At 42.6% G+C, this 22,508-nt stretch overlaps 1 protein-coding gene across 1 annotated transcript in view; it reads right to left on the bottom strand.

Annotated features, from left to right (window-relative positions):
• Positions 1-22,508, bottom strand: part of LOC126418644 (extracellular serine/threonine protein kinase four-jointed) — a 1,345,623-nt gene that overhangs the window by 995,333 nt on the left and 327,782 nt on the right. Inside the window, exon 3 of the mRNA XM_050085506.1 lies at positions 3,637-3,677. The gene's annotated coding sequence lies outside the window, so the exon portion shown is untranslated. The remainder of the gene's footprint in view (positions 1-3,636; positions 3,678-22,508) is intronic.

The following is a 22,508-nucleotide window of genomic DNA, read 5'->3' as shown; positions in this document are numbered from 1 at the left end:
TTCGTACCGCGCGCGCTCGCTGGCGAACACTGCAGCCGCGTGGAGGTTTCGGCCGCAGCCGACGAGCAGAGGAGCGAGCAGAAAACTGCGCGTCCAAAATGCAAAAGGACAGACGCGATATCGCGAGGGAAAACGGACGGCCGGCAAAAGGAGCGAAATGGGTTTTACTCACATTCCGCCCGCAACTCCGGCGCTCGGCACGTAGAGTTTGCCAAATGAGTTGGCTCCCATTGTGAGGAGTTTAATTGCTTCTCACAGAGCCATTCCCATATGATGTACGGTGATCTTGTGGAGCAGCACTGGATAAAGACTGCTGTTGCTTTTTTTCGGAGAATATCAGAAAACATGTATTTCTCTCTAGGAATGTTTTGCTAACAGATCCCAGTGACTTAGCGTCACACCAGTGACTTAGCGTCACAAACAAACGTAACAAAGAAGTACGTTAGTTCATTTAACTGTTCCAGAATCCTCACTTCTTCATAAATATAGATGTGTCATATCTATGCGAAGTGTAAGACAAAAATGGCTCTGAGCACTATGGGACTTAACATCTTAGGTCATCAGTCCCCTAGAGATTAGAACTACTTAAACCTAACTAACCTAAGGACATCACACACATCCATGCCCGAGGCAGGATTCGAACCTGCGACCGTAGCAGTCCCGCGGTTGCGGACTGCATCGCCTAGAACCGCACCGCCACCGCGGCCGGCAACTGTAAGAAAGTGAGAAATCTTAAGACATTACGTTCCTGCAAAAGTTCGTACCGTCCCATGTTCGTTTTTTCGGTAGCTACAGGTTTATTTATCTATTGTCGTCATTTTTAGTTCAATGTTGCTTACATATCATTTTGTCATTCGGAAATAGTGAATGGAATCGTGGGCACTAGAAAATGGAGTCCAATCGGAACACTTCCGGCATATTCTTCCGTTTCAGTTCAGTAGAAGGTAACAGCAGCAGAGGCAGCCAGAAACATTTGGCCGTGTTGGGGGTAATGCTGTTGGACACAGCACGGCAAGAAAATGGTTTCCTCGTTTTAAGGAGGATCTTGTGATCCTCCACGTCCAGGAAAACCTTCGGGGTTTAATGATGATCGTTTACCCGGATTAATTCACAATGATCCGTGTAAGTGTACTCGAGAACTGGCAAATGCGATGAACTACGATCACTCCATCATCGTGCGACATTTGTATGCAGTGGGGACGGTTCAAAAATCGGGTGTACCGGTATCGCATCCTCCAAATGGTTCAAATGGCTCTCAGCACTATGGGACAACATCTTAGGTCATCATTCCCTTAGACTTAGATCTACTTAAACCTAACTAACCTAAGGACATCACACACATCCACGCCCGAGGCAGGTTTCGAACCTGCAACCGTAGCAGCAGCGCTGTTTCGCACTGAAGTGCCTAGAACCGATAGGCCATAACGGCCGGCTGCATCCTCCAATCCAAAATCACAAAAATCAGCGGGTGACCATATGTGCGGGCGGCTCTGTTTGCTTCTCATCAACTGGATAGTGAACAACACCGACCATTCCCATTCTGAATCATTACTGGTGATGAGAAATGATGCCTTTAAGGTAAAACAAGGAAAAGAAAGGAATGCTTGAGCCCAAAGCAGCAACTCCCGCCAAAAAGACCTGGGCGCGTCCACAAAAGATAATGTTGGGCATCTGGTGGAACAGCGACTGTCTGGTGTGCTACGAATTGCTTCCCCGAGGTATAACCATCACTGACGACATTTGTCGTCAACAACTGAGACATCTTGCAGATGCACTCCAAGAACAACGGCCAGAAAGACTGCGCGAAGCGATGCTACTCCACGACAAAGCCCGCCCACATTCTGCCACACTGACAAAAAACACTTTACAGGAGCTGTGTTGGGAGGTCATTCCACACCCACTTCATTCACCTGAGCTTGCATCCTTAGATTTTCACGTTTTCAGCACTCTATCGAACAACCTTCAAGGAACTTCCCTTCCGTATGAAAATGTGCTCCCAACGTGGCTAGACGAGTTCTTCGAATCAAAATCACGTGATTTCTACAGAGGCGGAAACTAAAAGCTTCCCTAGAGTTGTCAGGCTGTTGTAAACAGTGAAGGAGAACACACTATTGATGACTTAAGTCTCTTGTGAGTGTGTGTGTTGTGTTTATTAAACTTATGTAAAAAAACTCCACGAACCTATGCACCAACCCAATAGATTATAAGACAGTTACCTAGAAAAGAGATGATTGATTTTCATGAAGAAAAATTAAAACTTCTTAGCCTGTCTTTCTAGACTTCCGCTGAAAGACAAATAACGCAGTTGCTCAATAAACAGTATTTTTTTTAATATCAGAGTCTGTTTGGAGTCCAGGCAGGGATTTCACATAACAGCACAATTCGCCAGCACCTGAGAAAGACGACTTGAACGATCTGGAAGTATGAAATGGAAACAAGTCGTCTGGACACCCGAAAGCATACTGTTAACATCTTCACTCCATCTTGCAAATCACAGGGACTAAACCATCTGAGGTTGGGGGCGAGGTTCAAGAATAATGAACATCTTCTTCACGCTGTGCAATCTATAAACAGCGTCCCCTACGTGTACAAAAAAAGAACGTTCTTCCCCTACGCTAAAGACAGCGATTTTAATTTTTTATTGATTGTACGTTTGTATGACACTATAATACGTAGCATAAAAAGCGGACTCTTTGCTTCAAAAATTGCAGACGTAAATATTGGGAATGACATGAAAGATAGTACGAAAGTGCCAACAGATCGGAAGAAGCGCAGAATAGAGGAAAGTGGACAACATCCAGCCATTACCTGTCATAAGACAGCTGTACCAAAGGTGAAGAAGAAGAAAGCTGTAGCACATTTTTTTTTACTTATTGCCAAATTATAGACCTGTTACCTGATGTTTAAAACAGGTCGTACATCTTACAATTTTCGTTTTTCATCTTTTACAGTTTTCTTTTCTTTTTTTATCTATAGAATTTACAAAGAATGATACTTTTCAAAATAACAATAATTTAAGGTTGAAATATAAATAAAATTTTGTTGTTTTTTAAGAAGAATATAAAAAGATGGGATAGCGGAGAGATCTGTTAGTACCATCACCGAATGTGGCTGACAGTGAATACCTCGGAATGGTTTCTTCGAGCCGTTGACCGCCAGTCGCACACACACAGAAACACACACGCGCGCGCGCACACACACACACACACACACACACACACACACACACACACAATGGTTATTAGTAGAGCTGTAGCATAACTAGACATTGCACTGTCGCTTAATTAAAAAAACCTGCCGTCGCAAATGACACCCTAGAGTACTGATCAACATGCATTCCTTGGTTGCTGCTGCTGCCTTATACTGCACCTGAACTCGGAACAAGGCACAGAAAAGCAGTCGTGGTACGAGGAAGCAGAAATCTGCTACTGTCTCCAGACGCTATATTATTAGCAATTTAAATAGTACCATATCTTGAATTTTTTCCGGAAATATACAGCGGATATTGAGCTGCATACTTTGTGAATGAGATTTCTAGCGGGCACCTCGAAAGAATATTAAAAGAAGAACTGTGTGACACAAGCACTGTGCACATTGTAACTGAAAAGCAAGAGAAGAATTCATAACTCACCTCACAGTTGCTGGTAGAAAGATGCGCAAATCCCAAGCTGCAATTCCTGTAACAGAATAACACCGAAAAATAAAATAAAATAGATCTGATACAAAATATCTTGCTATAAATAACGTAAAAATGTCAGACTGTCGATTACTATTATTAAAACATGTGATTTTGCCAACAATATTCAGAATTTTGATACGCTCTACATTCGACAATTGCAAGTCTAATTTACCCAAAAAAACACTGTTTTGTTTTGAGAGTTTTTTGCTGGTGTTATACAATTTTCAAATTTTTCGTGCAGTTGTTATGTGATGAACATCACATTTCTGCTTCAATGAATTTTTAATTCTACATCTCTAGTTAATGCAAACAAAGTTCCTCTTTTCTCAATTGGAGGAGCTGATGCTGGCAACAGTCGAAAAATATCATAAAAATTATGTAATAATTAAAAGTAAAATTATGTACGCGGTATTATTATTCTCAAATGTTCATAATGATCGCTGATTCACTACAAGGTTTTGTGATTGGATTCACAATTTTTGGTTGGGAGCACAATTATCGACGCATATAAAAGAACTTCAGGCATCCTCCAGAATAGTGTTTGGAAAATTTCCTGTTAATGTTGTGTATTAATGAACTACTGAGTCTTTGCGAATGATGCTGTTACCTATAATGAAGCGCTACAAAACAGCGACATGCATATGCAGCCAGGTCTTGATTAGATTTCAGCGTCGTGCAAAGAGTGAGAGACTGGTTGATACGTTCAGAAACGCAAAAACGTACACTTCACGAAACGTGAAATCATACTAGTATAATATACAAATCCCTGGACGTAATAATGCGTAGAGAAAACGAAATGACAGGAATGAAAAGCTGTTGTCCATCAAGGAGAAGGTTATTGTGGGAATTCCGAAATTATACGTTCCAAAAAGAAACGGGCAACATGTTACTTCCTCCAACATACGTCTCGTGAAATGACAATGACAGTTAAATTAGAGAAATTAAAAAGTCACACGGCTGCAAAACACCTTTTTAAATTCAGGGGTAAAATAAAACGGAGTGAAAGGTTATTTACTATTTGTGCAGTAACCAAACTCAAGCTATAAAAATCAAAAGGCATGAAAGGGAAACGCTAGTTTAAAACAAAGTGAGATGGGGTTGTCTCAATCACCGAAAGCTGTGCTCTGAAAAAAGCCGTAAAGGAAGTCAAGGAGAAATTTGAAAAGGAAATTACGGGTGAAGGAGAAAGAATTAAAGCTGTGAGGTTTTTCGAGGAGACTTTAACGACTTAGCTGATCAGTTGAGCGAAACGTATAGTGTCATGAAAAGAGGTTGTAAGATTAATAACAACAAAGTAAAACAAGGGTACTGTAATGTAGTGGAATCAAATAAGGCGATGCTTGGGGAATTCAATTACAAAATGAGACACTAAATATAGTAGATGAGTTTTGCTGTTTGGGCAGCAAAGTACTTGATGATCACCGAAGTCGAGAGGACATAAAACGCAGACCGAAGTACCATAGGGCTCCGAAGAAATGTCAACGAGTCCGATGCCCTCAGGAGCGTTAGTCCGCACAAATGTCATAAACTCTTATACAAAGGAAACCCACATATCCACAAACACGGTTTTTGAGATGGCACTGCTCGGTCAGTTCTCGGAAAATTTTACTCTTTTCGCTTGTTTCTTTGCAAGATAACTATCGGGAATAACGAACACTTTGAACACCCTTTCATTTTCACTGAGTCTTTGCTAACATTAAAGATACGGGAATTTAGGAACCTCGTATTAACTGAGGAGACTTGTCAGTGATGTATTGTTCCTTTACTCTCACTTTGTTACGAACGAAGTTAAAAAACGGAGGGGAATTGTGTGTTACGTTAAATTTGGAGTGAGCGGTAAGAATGAGCTTCTATTTGAGTCATTACTGGAACTACCAACAAGTAATAAAAAGCGTTAGAGTCCGTAGACGAAATTTTGTAAGCTATGTGATGTTAATTATTGCTAAATGTGATGTTAATTATTGATATATACTCATTAAAAATATTATCTTAGATGTGTTTGTATATTGCTTTTTACGTCATTCTACAAACCAAGATGTTTTGGACTTGTTATTATCCGCTCACGACGTTTAGAGATCAATAATGGAATCAGCATCGATGATTTGCACCATCGTGTAACCCTAGTGCCAATCGACCTTGACGTGGCTTGCGGAGACGACATCTGATCAGAAGTATCCCGACAACTATTGATGGACGTCCCCAATACAGAATGTATTCACCCTTTGCCTTTATGGCGGTTTGAACACTGCTGGAAACACTTTAGATAAGGAGTCTGAATGTCTGTGGAGGAATGGCGAACCATTCTTCCAACATACACGGTAGTGATGTTGGACGGTGGGATGTTATCCCAAAGTTGTTTCAATTGGGTTCAGATCCGAACTCTGGGCAGGTCACTCCATTTCAGGATTGTTGCTATCCACAAACTACTGCCTTACAGATGCTGCTTTATGACAGGATGCTCTGTCGTACTGGTATCCGAAGAATTCCTCTACTGTACTTAGTACGCTATGCTGTAAAATGGGTTCTTATGCTTCCGCATTTTTAGGTGCAATTAGGGGACCACACCACAAACACGAAAAATACTTCTATACCGTAACATCACCTCCTCCGCTCTTCACTGTTGGCCCTACATATGACGGCAGGTGACGTTCTTCATGCATTCGCCAAACCAAATCCCTTCCATCGGATTGGGTATATCGTGATTCATTGTCCCAAATCACTCGTTTTCAGTCATTCACTGTTCAGTGGCCTTGCTCTTTACACTATTTCAAGCGTCGCATAGCACTGAGTTCAGAAATGTGTGGGATTACATACGCGATTTTTTTTTTTTTAGTTCTCTAAGCGCAGTCACTGGAAGACACTAGCCTTTTTTTCTGCTGATACGTTTTTCACAACCATCTTCCGCAGTGCTGGAGTGTCCCTGTCGGTCGTTACATGTGGTCCGTCTGTTGTTTACTCGGCTGTGGTTGTACCTCCATACTTCCAGTTCACAATCACAACACAAAATAAGTCTCTTGGGCAGCTCATTGATGGATTTGCTACTCGAGCGATATCCAATGGCTGGTCCAGGTCCGAAGTCACTGAGCTCTCCAGGCAGACCCTTTCTGCTGTTAGTTCCTCTCTGCCGACGACACAATGCTCCCCGCCTTCTTTTATACAGGTGAGACTGCCACTCGTGTGGGGCGATCAAATCTCCAGTAATTCCCGTGATCTCCAGTATTAAAACATTTTTTATTTTATCCTCCCGGCAAGCAGCGAGGAGTGGCCGAGCGGTTAGAGGCGTCATGTCACTGACTGCTAGGCCACTCCCGTCGGAGGTTCGAGTCCTCCCTCAGGCATAGGTGTGTGTATGTTGTTCTTAGCATAAGTTAGATTAAGTAGTGTATAAGTCTATGACCTCAGCAGTTTGGTCCCTCAGAAATTTAAAAAAAAAAATCCTCCCGTATGCCTTTTGGATCCCCTCTTTCTCCCCGTTATCAGTATGAATCCCACAAAGTACTATCGATTGATCAAAATCCCTGACCGACAAATAACGAAATATTTTCCTTTAATAGTAGACACTATTGCCGACATACAGTCTTTTTTCTGTTTGCACATCAACGGAAAGAAGTTGGTATGGCTCAAGGCAATTCGACAGTTCAAGGAGCAGAGAAAGAATGACATAGCCTATGTTTGTAGAGGGGTCAGAAGAGAGGGAAATTTTACTTGTTTCTCGGTCAGTACTGGCAACGAACGGATGTGCTCGCCTCGTACCGATCAGCAGTTATGATATAAATAAGGCACAAAAGTAACAAGATCTTGCGAAAGCAGATTATACGCACATTCATGTTTAAACACACGCATTACATTATTTACTTCTCAACTGACTCACACATGTTTACTGTATCTTACGTAAGCGTTACTTCAGCATCGCTCATAGCGGCCTTGACCGTCGCAGGTGGGCTAGCAACAGTTTCTCGTAAAGGGTGTTCAAAAAGTTTTGCACAGTTGTCTCAATTTTTTTTATTTTTTGCAGGAGGAGAATAAAATCTTTTGTGAACGTACTTGTAACATTTAGCTATAAGTTGGTGTATAAAAGCATTTTCTTTTATTCACAAGTGAGCCATAATGGACAGTGAAGCAGAGGTCAGGTTGCGACGACGGTCGGCGGTGGAGTTCCTCTTCAAGACCGGCGATGACTCTGCCACATCGATTCGCAGGAAGCTGTTCCCTGTTTATGGGGAGGACAGAGTGCATCGTAGCAGTACCCAGCGGTGGTTGCAGAGGTTTAAAGAAGATGATTTCTATCTAATGGATAACTCACGATGCGGTAGACCATCGACGGCAGTGAATGATGTGAATAAGGAGACCATTGATCAAATCATTCAAAATGACAGATGCGTGACGACACGACAACTTGCTGAAATGACTCGTTTGTCATTGGGTTTTTTGGTATCACTGGTACAGTCACTAGGACACAGAAAAATCTGTGCACGTTGGGTTCCTAGATTATTGACAAGAGGAATAAAAACGATGAGGGAAAATGTGTGCGAAGGTCCCATGAAGATTTTTACTGAAGATGGAAACAATGTTTCGAACCTGAGAGCAAAACCCAGTCCATGGAGTGGCGTCATCCAGGTTCCCCTCGGAAGAAGAAACCAAGACTTTTACGAACAGTAGGCCGAAAGGTGATGGCCTCCTTCTTCTGGGATCAGTGTGGTGTCATTTTCATTGACTTTTTAGAACCTGGCTCCACAATTAATCAGGACCGTTACCGTTTGTCATTGGACAAGCTGGGACGTGCCATCAAGGCCCACAGTCCACAGCTTCAGTGTGAGCTCATCAGACTACACCACGACATTGCCAAACCGCATACATCCCTTATGACGTAGGAGAAAATCAGGAAAATGGGTTGGAAAATTGTTCCTCATCCTCCCTACAGTCCGGACTTGGCTCCGTCTGATTTTTACCTCTTTGGTCGTCTGAAGGTCCATCTGTGCGGTAAAACATTTGATAGTGAGAAAGAACTTATTACATATGTCAAAGCGATGGTGTAGAAGTCAATCCCCAGAATTCTACCAAAGTTCATTTACATCGTGGAAAGAACGTCGGGCCAGATGCGTCACAGCTGATGGAGGCTACATTGAGAAGGCTCAATGTATAGCTAAATTTTCCAAGTACTCGTATGTTCACAAAACAATTTTATTCTCCTCCTGCAAAGCACAAAAAAAATTAGAGAAGACTTTGTTAAACTTTTTTAACGCCCTAATATCAGCTATAGAAGTACGGAATGTAGAAACAGATTATCGAAGAATGTATTCCCTAATACTAATTAGGCTAAGATGACGGCATGTGGTCGAACTAAGGCGAAAGAAACTGTGGAAAATGTTTTGTCTCCAAAACTGTTCTGAACTTCATTGATGCCTTGAAAAATCCAGTTAAATCAGGCAACATTCTCACTATTGCAATCGATACGTCCAACAGCAAAAACAGAAAGATGTTGCCCCTAGTTCTAAGTTACTTTGATCCTGAAGAGATAATAAGGAACAGGCTTGAGGGCTTCATTGTACAGGCTGATGAGAGAGCTGCTGGTGTTTTCTGTCTGATCAAGTCTTCCCCGAATTTTCTTAATTTAGATATAGAGACTCTCACTGCATACTGTGCACATAATGCAGATGTAAATTACGGAAAGCATAATTCTATGTTTAAACTGCTTCAGGAAGACAACAAGCAATTGGTCAAACGGAATACTCAAATCACATATTGCCTAATGCAACAAAAAATGCATGTGATGTATCACACATTCGATGAAAATGCGGTGTAGTTGTGCAGTTAAGAATCATTGATATTAAATCTCTCTTAAACTTCCCTTAAAATTATGGTCAGACGATCATCTCGCTTAAAACCAAGATCAAATCTTAGTCGCCCTACTCCCGTGAGATACAGTGATCAGTTCCGCGTTGCATAAGGGTGTACGGATATTTTTAATCAGATAATGTAGATGTTAAGTGTGGGATAGAAAAGTCCGAAATGTCGACGATGAAGATAGACCAAAGCAATTTTAAGCACCTTTTGTACGATCGACTTTGTAGTCTCAATTGACTACTCGGGACAAGTACGTCTACTGCAGCGCCTCTGGCGTTTTACTTCCCTACTGAGTCTCGTCTGTTTTGAGTAACCATTCTCGTTTAAACGTCAGCACAAAAATTGCCGGTGTTCTGAGAGCTGTTTGCTGTGCAGTTTAGCATCTGAATGGTGAAAGTGACGGATTATCATTTTACGGAAAAATCGAAATATAGCGACAAAATGTAGGAAGAAGTAGTGACAATAGAGCAGAATTCATAGTGGAAGTTCCTGTCAAAGTTCGTACAGTAAATTCTTCACACTCCTGAGACCTAAAAGAAGATGAAAAGTGGCAGCCAAACATTTCAGAACATATAAATTTATTTCCTCGAGAAAATATGTATATGCAAACACATCAGACAATATGTATAGCGCAGTGCCTTTCTGCTTCATATATTGTATCATGTTTTCCTGGTCGGTCCCAAATAGCGAAAATTATTTTTCTCGTCCAACAACTCTTTCTTTCTCGCAGTTGAAATAATTTTGATTAAGGCACGTTTAGCTGTTCACTTTCTTATTTATGATTAGCGTAGGTTTCTTTCCCTGTAAAACGTAAATACTCTTTGTTTTCAGATATTTCGTCTCTCTTGTAACAGAAAGCTAGAAGGGAAGAATACGAGTACCTTTCGTAACTTTTCCATGTGCCACGAAAAGCCGGTCGGGGTGGCCGAGCGGTTCTAGGCGCCACAGTCTGGAACCGCGCAACCGCTACGCTCGCAGGTTCGAATCCTGCCTCGGGCATGTATGTGTGTGATGTCTTTGTCTAGTTAGGTTTACGTAGTTCTAAGTTATAGGGGATTGATAACTTCAGAAGTTAAGTCCCATAGTGCTCAGAGCCATTTCAACCATTTTTTTGCCACGAAAACAAAACAAACAACAAAATAACGATTAAGAACACACGAAACCACAAAATCCATTTCTATAATAGGAATGAGCACGACCAGAATAGGTTATAGCGTCGTATGTTAGCAGGCATCGCCATTGTCCCTTGTTTCTGTGGTTGCGCAGTGTGCAGCATACTCGGAGATTTAGAACTCCACACTCGGCACAATCTAGAGACCGTTGACGTCAGAGACACACTAGGGTCGTGGTCGGTTGCTGATTTACACGCGGGCACGAAAGGTGAGTAGTCGATTTTGGGCAGAAAGTCGCTCGTGTAAAACGTGCTGTGGGCTGGCGACGAGCGCCGTGGCCGGTGGATGCGGCGACGGCGGCTGAAGGTAAGAGCCTAGGACAGCTGTGTCCCGGACGCTCCCGGGACGAGCCGAAACCTGTCCTGCCGGATGGAGGGCGGGGCTGCGGCCCCAACCGCCGGGAGCGCCGATGCCCGCGATATCGATCTAAACACTGGTACTTGGGTACCTAAGGACTGCTTCCCCACTCCTGCCTCTCCGCCCCTGCCCCCTCTCCCCTTCCCTCGTGTGTGTGTGTGTGTGTGTGTGTGTGTGTGTGTGTCTCCCTCTCTATCTCGCACTCGGTGCTATTATTATGGAACCTGTTCCCCCACCCGGGAAATAAAAAATGAAAGCGTTTCTGCCTACCCACAATCAATTTATCGCGGCGTCAAAACTTCTAGGCGGCCCGTGGAATGCAGCGGGGGGGCTTCCCACTGCGCACGGCGGACCTCATAGATCGGGGCTGCGGTGCGATGTGCCCCGGCGATTACGGGGCGTTTAAATTCTCTAGGACTGCCCCGCGGCCGCCGCCACCGCTGCTTTACGGCGCTGCCCGCGTCGCGTTTAGCGGAGCGCGTTTGCGAGCCGGGCAACGCAAACAAATTGCGGATATAAATTAATGCGGCCGGTCGTGCAGCGGTTGCAGCTGCCGCCGCCGCCTTTGTCCGCGCGCTGGCTGCAGTTCGCGCTAGTGGACCGTGATACGGCCTGTGTGTGTGTGTGTGTGTGTGTGCTTGTTTTGGCCAGTGCAACAAATTCTTCGCGCTGACGGCGGCGGCAACATGTTTAACAAGTTGCGCCAGACGTAATTCCAAACTCGTTCGTTTCGCTCAACCAGCGACACGGCCACCCAGGAGAGACCACAACAAATAGTCTTTAACGCGTAAACTTATTTTAGCCGATTTCTGCTCCCAAATGCTGCCATCTCCGGCTCTAAATTAGCTTCACCTATTGTTTGCGGATAATAATCTGTTCTTTGTGACAGAAATATGGCATTTAACAACTTTTTTTTAATCGGTAATGGGCCGTGCAAGGTGGCGTGCCGGTTGAGACTTTAGTCTCGTACTCTATCACATTGGAGAGGAGGTGTAGATAATAGTTACTTTAAAAAACACGTAGTTACCTGTTCACAAAAGATGCTGGAAATGGTGGCTGTGGGCATCCGGGCATCCCTGACTTTGCGTCATGACGTTACCAGCAACACGCTTTAATTCTGCCGGCGTGATGTTTGAGTTCTCTAGTAATGTTCCATTTAAGATTGTCTACTGTGCGAGGACTGTCAGCATACCCTTTGCTTTTTAGTGTGCCCCATAATTAGAAATCACACGATCTTAAGCCCGGGACCTATGGGGCTCTACTCATAAATCTGTCTGCAGGGAACACGTCACTGATATGGGACATACTTTGGCTGAATGTGTGAGTGGTTCCTCCAACTTTTTGGACCAATGCAGACAGCTTCTTTATATCTGTTAATTGTGCATAGAAAGAGTCTCTAGATATCTAACACTGTTTAAGCCGTAATTGAATAATATGGGACCGGCCGGAGTGCCCGAGCGGTTTTAGGCGTTACAGTCTTTAACCGCGAGACCGCTACGGTCGCAGGTTCGAATCCTGCCTCGGGCATGGATGTGTGTGATGTCCTTAGGTTAGTTAGGTTTAAGTAGTTCTAAGTTCTAGGGGACTGACGACCTCAGAAGTTAGGTCCCATAGTGCTCAGAGCCATTTGAACCATTTGAATATTATGGAGCGACTAATACGTATGCCGAACAACGCTCACCAAAAGAGATTCTTCATGCAGAGTATGTGGCTTGTCCTGCGACCAGTAACTGCGATTCTGGGAATTCATATAACCTGATAAATGAAACCAGGCCTGGTTTCATTTATCAGGTTATATGAATTCCCAGAATCGCAGTTACTGGTCGCAGGACAAGCCACATACTCTGCATGAAGAATCTCTTTTGGTGAGCGTTGTTCGGCATACGTATTAGTCGCTCCATAATATTCAAATGGTTCAAATGGCTCTGAGCACTATGGGACCTAACTTCTGAGGTCGTCAGTCCCCTAGAACTTAGAACATGAAGTACAGCAAGGAGTCCAAGTAATCAAAAATGGGCAAATGGCTCTGAGTACTATGGGACTTAACATCTGAGGTCATCAGTCCCCTAGAACTTAGAACTACTTAAACCTAACTAACCTAAGGACATCACACACATCCATGCCCGAGGCAGGATTCGAACCTGCGACTGTAGCGGTCGCGCGGTTCCAGACTGTAGCACCTAGAACCTCTCGGCCACACCGGCCGGCTCCAAGTAATCGTTAGCAGTTGATGTCAACAGCAACTTACGATAATGAACTCTCTTTTTATTATCCTCATACGACAGGACTTTGCTTTTATTTTTGTAAGTACACGATGACAAGATATACGAGATACACCAACATCCTGTGATAACCTCTTCACCGACTTGCAAAGACTTCTTGTAATGTCTATGCGAATTCTGTCTACAGCTTCAGGGGTCCTCACTGTCATTCGCCTATTCCTCGCCACATTCTGAACGGATCTAACGGCCCTCCATTCCTTGTATAGATCTTGTATACTGCTGATTCTACCAGGGTACTTCTCTTCAAACATTTGTTTACATTCCTTGATGGAGCCTGCCTTTATGTAACACTGCACAATATCAGTTCGCTAATTTAAATCAAACTGCCCTATTTTTGTTACAACTCAACAGTTCGGGCTTTGCACAACAACTGACGTACAAACACACAGCCGCATTCAACTTTTCCATAAAATGCAGTGTAGCTAGCTTTCGAGACAGTGTTACCACCACAAGCAACTTAACTAGAGATAACAATATTGTTTGCGTGGCTATACTCCTCACGAAGCACAAAAATATTTGTTTTATAAATAAGAACCACCTTTGAAACTTCCAGGCACATTAAAACCGCGTGCCGGACCGAGGCTCGAACTCGGGACCTTCACCTTTCGCGGGCAAGTGCACTACCGACCGAGCTACTCAAGCCCAACTCGCGACCCATCGTAGCAGCTTCAGTGCTGTTAGTGTCTTGTCTCCTACCTTCGAAGCTTCACAGAATCTCTCTCTTCTGTGAAGTCTGGAAGGTAGGAGACGAGATACTGTCAGAATTGAAACTCTTAGGGGTCGCGAGTCGTGCTTCGATAGCTCAGTCGGCAGAGCATTTGTCCGCGAAAGGCAAATGCCCCGAGTTCGAGCCGCGGTCTGGCACACAGTTTTAATCTGATAGGAAGTTTCATATCCGCTGCAGAGTGAAAATCTCATTCTAGAAACCGCCTTTTCTTGCTGCACTGCACAGGAAGAGATATATAGCGAATTCGCAATAGTTACGTCCTTAAGTCACAGTTTTCGGTCAAATATCTACAACTAGTGACAGGAGACTAAAACTGTGCCACGACAATAAAGGCAACAACGAGGAAAAAGTTCAGAACAGAAAAACGTGTGTATCCTTCGTAAATGAAGTTATAGTGTGACCTACAGTATGTAATCAGACGAGAGGAAATGCAGGAGCAATCAAAAACGTGAAGAACTGTAAGTAATCACCTGTTTACATAAAGAAAGAGGCGTGAACTGTTTTATAATCTGCAAATAACACATATCAGAGCAAAACTGTATCATTCTGGATCCCACTGAAGATGCCTTATAGTAAAAAGGCGAAACGCATGTGGGAGAAGTAAAATACAGCGGAGCAAGAAAAGGCAGTTTTTGTTGACAAAGCAAATAGATCCGAAACGATTAACCGGTACGTGAGGCCCAACTGCCTGCTGCACATCCTCGTCTTTCCAGAATCGTCGATTCTTCAAGGCCCGTTTTAAGGGACCCGACTCAAGATAATTTCATGGCGAGAGATCATGACTATAGGATGGGTGCTCAAGTGTCTCCCACTTGAATTGGCGTAACTTCTGCATTACGACTTTTGCGATAGGCGGCCATGTGTTAGCATGACCCAGCATGCACCCCTTGTCGCGCACCACCCCGAAAAGGTGATTTTCGACAGACATGTTGCCACGTACAGATTCCTCATTCTCCGACAGATGTCTATCGGCGTTTGTCCTTCGGCAGCCAAGGAAAGCGTAACAGCACATTGGTGTTTTTTGGACGCATTTGGTAACAAATTCGCCATAGTTCACGTTTTCGCATCTACCTCAAGCGCATCGGAATGGCACGCATGCCACACTAATCCCTTGCCTACATGTTAGTTCTTATACAGGATAAATCAGGAGAAACGTTACATGCTTTTAGGGGCGATAGTATTAGTGACTAGGAAAAAAAACGTTATATGAACATATGTCCTCTTCTTAACAGTTTCCGAGGAAACTGATGGAAACAATGGGGAACAGGACAAATGGAGGTAATAGTAAATGAAGCATTGTGATCTAACGTTTTGTTGATGTGTGTACATTTCCTCAGAAAAGATGTCCAAAAAGTCCACCGTCAACAGATATGCATGTTGCAGCTCTTGTAGACAACAGCTGTATTACTATCCTTTACCTGAGCACAAGCATGTAAAATACGAGCGAGAAGTCCCTCCTTTGTGTCGATTCTGCTCTTGTAGACTTCGCTCTTAAGCCCATCCCACTACTTTTCAGTCTTATACTTGGAATGAAGGGAGATTTCAATCAACGTCCGGTCTTCCTGATATTTTAAAATACAAACCAGAGAAAATATGCGTAATCATTTGTTACTATTTTTACCCGCCAATCACCTGCATTTACTGATTTTGATCATTTGCGATCGATTTCAAAGCTCAGAGGGCTTCATCTTCAGGCTCATGCTGTGGTACTTTGTATATTATACATCCGCAAGTATATCACCATTAGGCAGCATCTTCTGGTACAGTCACAGAGCATCAGGCAACCTCAACTAAAGTGCCGAGTCGAGCTCGCAAAGGTCAAAGAGACCATCATACACAAGGGTAACTTCGCAGGGCAGTCAACGGAAGGATCAACATGCATATGTATCGTAATGAAATTTAAGCTCTGCTCCTGTGCTTGCAGAAAACAATAAGAAGCTAAAAGCGCCAGCCTTCTTGTGAGAATATAGCTTCATTTTATTCCCCAAAAATGTTTTACGACAATTGTGACCTCTTCAGTGGGTTTTTCTTTTATTGCTTCTGAAGGATACAAATAAATTTTACGTGGATTAGGAATATCTTAACATTGGATGTTTCGTTATTTAGATTACATTATGTAAGTTGGACTTTACCTTTTCTACATTTATTTTTTATCTAGCGAAATCAGCCACAAGTCTACTTTAACACAGCATGTCGTATTTGGCACAGGCAGCGTCTCTGTTCAGTTCTTGCCTAGAATGTAGTTCCGATCTTCTCGGATCCTTCTGCAGGCCTAAGGTTCAGCTGAGCATTATCTACCAAAAGAGTTTTCTGTATTGAATTTCCTGACGTGTTATCCCTGTTTTGCTTAATGTCTTCTGTTGTTGCAATTCGTTTTACTGTGTCAGTTTTAGCTTTACAACTTGTCTTGTTAAACTGGCTGGATCCATTCTCTTAACAAGTCCATAAAATTGTGAACTGTGTTTCTTCACAGCCAAATAAATATTGATATGCTTTTTGAATTTCCTCTTAGTCTACAAGTTCCTTTTTTAGTATATTGTGGACCCAATACTTTACTGATTATTTTTATATCTTCCTGGTTTCTTCAACGTGTCTGTTTCTGTTGCAGAAGAGTGTTTCAGCTTCACGAAGATTCTCCTGAAAATTTTAAATGAGAAACACCCGATTTTTCGCATTTAATTTCAAGAATTTTAGGAAGTGTACGGGTGGTTTTTTAAAATGAGATTTGAGGACCTATTTTTTCTGTTGTTTCTTCAATAACTTCAAATTTGAATATCTTGTCTGAAAATCGCGAGGTAGTCTGCAAAACTTAAGCAGTCTACCCTAATATTTTTTCTTTCTAATTTGATTGATTGGTAAATCTTAAGTTCCAATTTTAGTTTTGTCATAGTGCGATTACTTTTTCTAAGTCACAGGCGCAAGGTAGTGAGGAATGTTCCCGTCTCGTTGTTTCACTCCTGATTTAATTTCAAAATGTTCCGCTATTTCTCCCCTGAAATTTGCTTTAGATTTTGTGCCACTTAGAATTACTCTAGTGCTTGTAGTAGTTTTGGGGCCCAGACCAAATTCCTCCAGGAGTTATAATACAGACTTTCGCTTCACTGAGACATAAGCCTCCTTAAAAACCCTTGAAGGTACAAACTACATTCTTATTACATATTTTTTACGTCTAAGAATTAACTTCAGAATTAAAATTTGTTCTGGGATGTATCATTTTGGTCAGATAGATGCCTCGTCTTCGACAATTTAGGATTCAAGATGGTGTGTTCGGTCCAAGAATCGTTGACACAGACTTTTATTATATGACTGGGAGCAAGAAATACGTACATAATTATTGACATCAGTTCTATTTTATTATTTATTATTTAAAGAATTTTATCAGTTTGCCAAACCTTTTACAGGACACCTGTAATTTCTTTTATGATTTTAGAGCCAGCCTACTTCAGAAATGATGTGACAATTCATTCTCCAACAGACACCTTGTTATTTGAAGCCTTTTAAAATGTGTAGCAATTTCTTCTTTATTTGTTGTCTGTGAACCTGGATTGGTATTAAAGTCAGCTTCTGGTAGAGCTGTGTCTGTGAGCTCAAGGCAGTTGATATACTTAGAAGTTTATTCCGAATTTTCATCGTTATTAAGTGAGAGTTGACCAATTTCCTTCTAGAAGGTGATATTTTTGGGCTGTTATTTTCTTTTTAAGTTATCTTTCTTTTCAGTGAATTGACTGTTCTCATATTGTCTCTTTGTCTGTCTAATTAAGTCTGATACTTCCTTTCTGTAGTTGCCACCAATTTCAATGTTCATTTTCTGATGGCGGGATACGTGTTACCTCCTGCTGTAATTTTGTGGTTACTAAAATGTTCCATCATTTTAATCGGAATTTGTAGGAATGTATTTGTAAAAAACCTCAGTGCAGTGGTTAATACAGTCGGTGTTAGTTCCAAACTTAAAATTCCGCCTGGACCATTGATGAACAGACGTAAATCACATTGCTGCTTGCTTTCAGTTAGACGCAAAGTATTGTTCAACCCGATAGCTCTTTCGCTATTGTCGCCATTTTTACTCTTCGCCCTGTACCTTTCTCATTACTTATATGACGAGATGGTCAGCTTGGAACTGGTATAACAGATATATGATCTGAGAAGTTTGAAAGTGGTTTAATTATTAGCTCTGTTCAACACATCTTCACATACAGAAATGTATTCTATTAGGGTGCTACTGTTTTGCATAATGCTGGCGGCGATGCTTACAACTGAGGTTAGATTCTAAGTGCTCAGTCATATTGTAGCTCAGACGCCAGCAAAAAATTAATATTGATAACCCAAAAAAATTTAATTGCCTGCCTTCGTCTAACAGGTAACAAAAGTGATTGAATTTTTTCTTTGCTAGTGGGGATCAGAACAATGTAATAATTATAATTGTGCTCTTAAGCAATATCACGTTAAATACATATGCTCCCTTTTTTTGTGGAAAAACTTGGTATTCTACAGTTTTTTTTTTCAATAATTATTTTTCACATATATGACACCTCTTTGCTTCATATTCCTTGTATGGCAGGAATCTGTAATTTATAATACTTAGAATTTACCATTTTAGTACCTGTATTTAAATGATGCTCTAACAGGTGGATTACGAGTGTAAGCTATCAACTACCTACTATCTTCGGAAGTTATATAAGCAAACAATAAAATTATAAACTATTTTTCAAATATCCATTATTTTACTGCATGATCTTTCGTCACGACATTCCGAACTTCAGTTACTTTAATCTCCTTAAGTGCTGCCTGCCTGAATAATAATGTAAACCTAAGAAACGGCTCCTTTCACACCAGTATCTCCAGCAGTTCTGTAACGCGCTATTTTGGTAACCCTTTCTTTTTCTGGCAAGTCTGCTAATCTGAATTTCCGCATGCTATTCAGTTGTCGGCCACACCCTATGTAGTCCCATCTCAAAACGGTATTAACTAGCAAAGCTCACATGTGAGCTCCGTCGAAGCCACTGGGTCTCAGTTAATTCGCAGTAGAGCTCTCTTCAGCGAAGGATTACCATGCCGCCGCAGAATCTCGACAAGACCACCTTTACGTGCATAGTGTGCGCCCCCGGTAGCTGTCAGCGCGACAGAATGTCAGTCCTAACGGCCTGGGTTCGATTCCCGGCTGGGTCGGAGATTTTCTCCGCTCACAGACTGGGTGTTGTGTTGTCCTCATCATCTTCATTTGATCCCTATCGACGCGCAAGTCGCCGAAGTGGCGTCAGATCGAAAGACTTGCACCAGGCGAACGGTCTGCCCGACGGCAGGTCCTAGTCACCCGACATTTACATTTTTTTTACGCGCATAGTTACCATAGAAAGTAGTCCAAATCTCGGCTAGGGTCTAAATTTTGGTTAGCTAGTTACACTGCCGTGAAAAAGTTTAGTACACCTGGAAAGACGACGTCGATTTTGATCCGGTGGCGGCATATGTCATCTGGGGAATAGTAGATGTATTGATTATGGTTTCAACGTCGTCCGTCAACAGATAGCGTAGTGGCGCAGCTACCAGAACGCGACCAGTGTCTACTCTTTAGTAGTGAATGCTCACACCTGTGAAGCAAGCAAGCAACCATACCACGGACATGCACTCGTGCTTCCTACAGCCAACTGAGCGAGTTTGAAAGGGGTCAAACTGTGGCCTTCCGAGTAGCGGGACCGTCCTTTCGGAGAACTGCCACGCAAGTTGAACGTGCCGCAGTGCAATGAGTCTGGTATCAGTGGTGACGTGAACATTCTCACACCCCCAGACGAGCTTTCGGAGAACTGTCACGCAAGTTGAACGTGCCGCAGTGCAATGAGTCTGGTATCAGTGGTGACGTGAACATTCTCACACCCCCAGACGAGCTTTCGGAGAACTGTCACGCAAGTTGAACGTGCCGCAGTGCAATGAGTCTGGTATCAGTGGTGACGTGAACATTCTCACACCCCCAGACGAGCTTCTGGACATCCACGTGGTACATACGCCCGCCATTTATGGACCGTCGTATTGTAAGGGCAGCACTGGCAGATCGTACAGCTACCAAAGCACAGAGAAGAGGGCTTGTGAACCCAGACGTTTCAACATGAACTGTTGCAAGCCGGTTACTGGTAGTGGGACTACGTGCACTCAGATCTCTAGCCCTCCTTCCACTCACGTCATGGCATCGACGTCCGCGCCTCGGCTAGTGCCCCGAAAGATCACTTGGATGATGGAATCGTGCGCCGTGGTCTTCAGTGATGAAAGCAGACTCTGTCTGCAAGCAAGTGATTTTAAAACTTCCTGGCAGATCAAAACTGTGTGCCGGACCGAGACTCGAACTCGAGACCTTTGCCTTTCGAGTAAAGCTGTGAGGACGGGGCGTGAGTCGTGCTTGGGTAGCTCAGTTGGTAGAGCTCGGGTCTCGGTCCGGCACACAGTTTTGATCTGCCAGGAAGTTTCGTATGAGCGCACACTCCGCTGCAGAGTGAAAATCTCATTCTGGCAAGTCATTTTAGTTTGCACCTACGACGTGCACCCGATGACTGCTGTCTCGTGGATTGCATGATCCAAGACAAACTAGCCTCGCCCTTATCGTCTGGTGTACGATAAGCTACATCTCTCGTTCACCTTTGGTGTTTCTGGGCGGGACAGCAACAAGCGCTCGGTATGTGCAGAATCCTGTTAGTCCCGTTTTTTGCCGTTTTGCAACAGGAGGGCGATGTGTTTTTCCAACAGGATAATCCTCGACCACACAGTGCCCCTGAAACTCAATGTGCTCTGCAAGACGTGCAGCAGTTTCCCTGGTCAGCATGATCTCCGGACTTGTCTCTAGTCGAGCACGTGTGTGATATGCTGGGATAAGAAGTGACTCATGTTACGCGTCAACCAACAAGTCTTACAGAACTACGTGAACAGGTCCAGCAGGCGCGGCGTAAAGATTCTCAGGACAGTACTGGTTAACTGCACGATCGATCAATTGCCAGAGTCAGCGTCTATCTACTAATCCTATCAAAGGTAACACTGTGAGAAAAGAGGAGTATGAAATTTCATATAACAAAATGAAGGGTGATAAAAAAAAGAAAAAAAATACAAACGAACATGGACGAGAAAATGAAGAAGATAGTTGAGATGTCACAGATACGCGAAAAGGCCACGCCACTCGTTGGTGATGACTTGAGTGATATAGACTTCCCTGTAAAAACAAAATATGTAATATGTGGGGTGACAACGAGTTTTTAGGGGCTAATAAAGATATTATATACTTGTGATTTTTGTCAGTAGAATAGAACTTTCGCATGAAGTGATCACATTTTTTAAAAATTACGAATATTTAAAAATAAAAATATGTCATTTCAATTTTCAGTTACTTTATAAAATATTTCTAATATATTTAAATAAAGCGCTTTTCATTCAGTTTTCTGAGTATTTCAGTGATACCTCAATATTTTAGACCGGCCCTAATTTGGACCACATATCCAAGTTGTCTCAACTAGCTAATATTAATTTAAATTCATAATAAAAAAATGTAGTGAAACTAAATTACATTTCTCCGTAACGGTTTAAATCAGAAGACTTCAGAACGTTATTTACCACAACATTATTATATTTTCAACAGAACATGAATTCTTTCTTAAAAAACAAATGGTAATCCAAATGTAGACCACTTCCTCTACTGCTAGCGTGTCCAGGTCATTCCTGAAACTGTATCTCAGACACCTGGCAGGTTCTTTCTGGTCCTCCAACTACCACTACCCGATCTCACTCACTCGCACTCCTAGTTCAAGCCTTAATGTCCTCAGTGACCTGTCCAGAACGGGCATTTGGTTTAAAAATGCTTGCCACTCGGAACCTTAGACTTAGTTTTTCCTGCGGCTGATGACCAACATTTCTTTAGTAACTTCTACTTACTAGCTCTTTTCTAGGTTGACGTTGCTTCCGATAATGCTGAAATATTTTTCTCCTAGTGTGCGAATTCTGTTTTCTTCTACGCAGGGAAGAGGCTCTTCATCTCTTATCTTAGGTAATAGGTCTTATTCGCTATTCGGTTCGGCACTGAACGATCCTTTTATCTGTTACGTCCTATCTCGTTTTTTCTTCCTTAACTGATGAAGTTCAAATGTCGTAGACTAAGCTCAGCCTGAAGATTTCAAATTCTTGTTTCCTTTTCAGCGATTTTTCTCTCTCTCTGCTACATTCCCATGGAAGGACCTCATTATTTACTCCTTTTTTCACCCATTTCGTCCCAAACTTGTCCATGTTATGATCTGAAACTTATGGCCAAATTTAAATTGTTTGCTGGACCAGATCTCGAACCTGGATGTTTTGCTGCTCACGGGCAATTGCTTTATTGACTGATCAATCCAAGCACGACTCACGCACCACCCTCACAGCTTTGTTTCCGCCAGTGCCTCTTCTGCAGATTTGTAAAGACCTATCATGAGTTGTGGTTGGAT

Source organism: Schistocerca serialis, chromosome 9 (genome assembly GCF_023864345.2).
Source record: "Schistocerca serialis cubense isolate TAMUIC-IGC-003099 chromosome 9, iqSchSeri2.2, whole genome shotgun sequence".
In the NCBI taxonomy this organism is placed as follows: Eukaryota; Metazoa; Arthropoda; class Insecta; order Orthoptera; family Acrididae; genus Schistocerca; species Schistocerca serialis.
The sequence above is the reverse complement of the archived record's forward strand: the minus strand, read 5'-3'. Positions and strand labels throughout refer to the sequence as shown.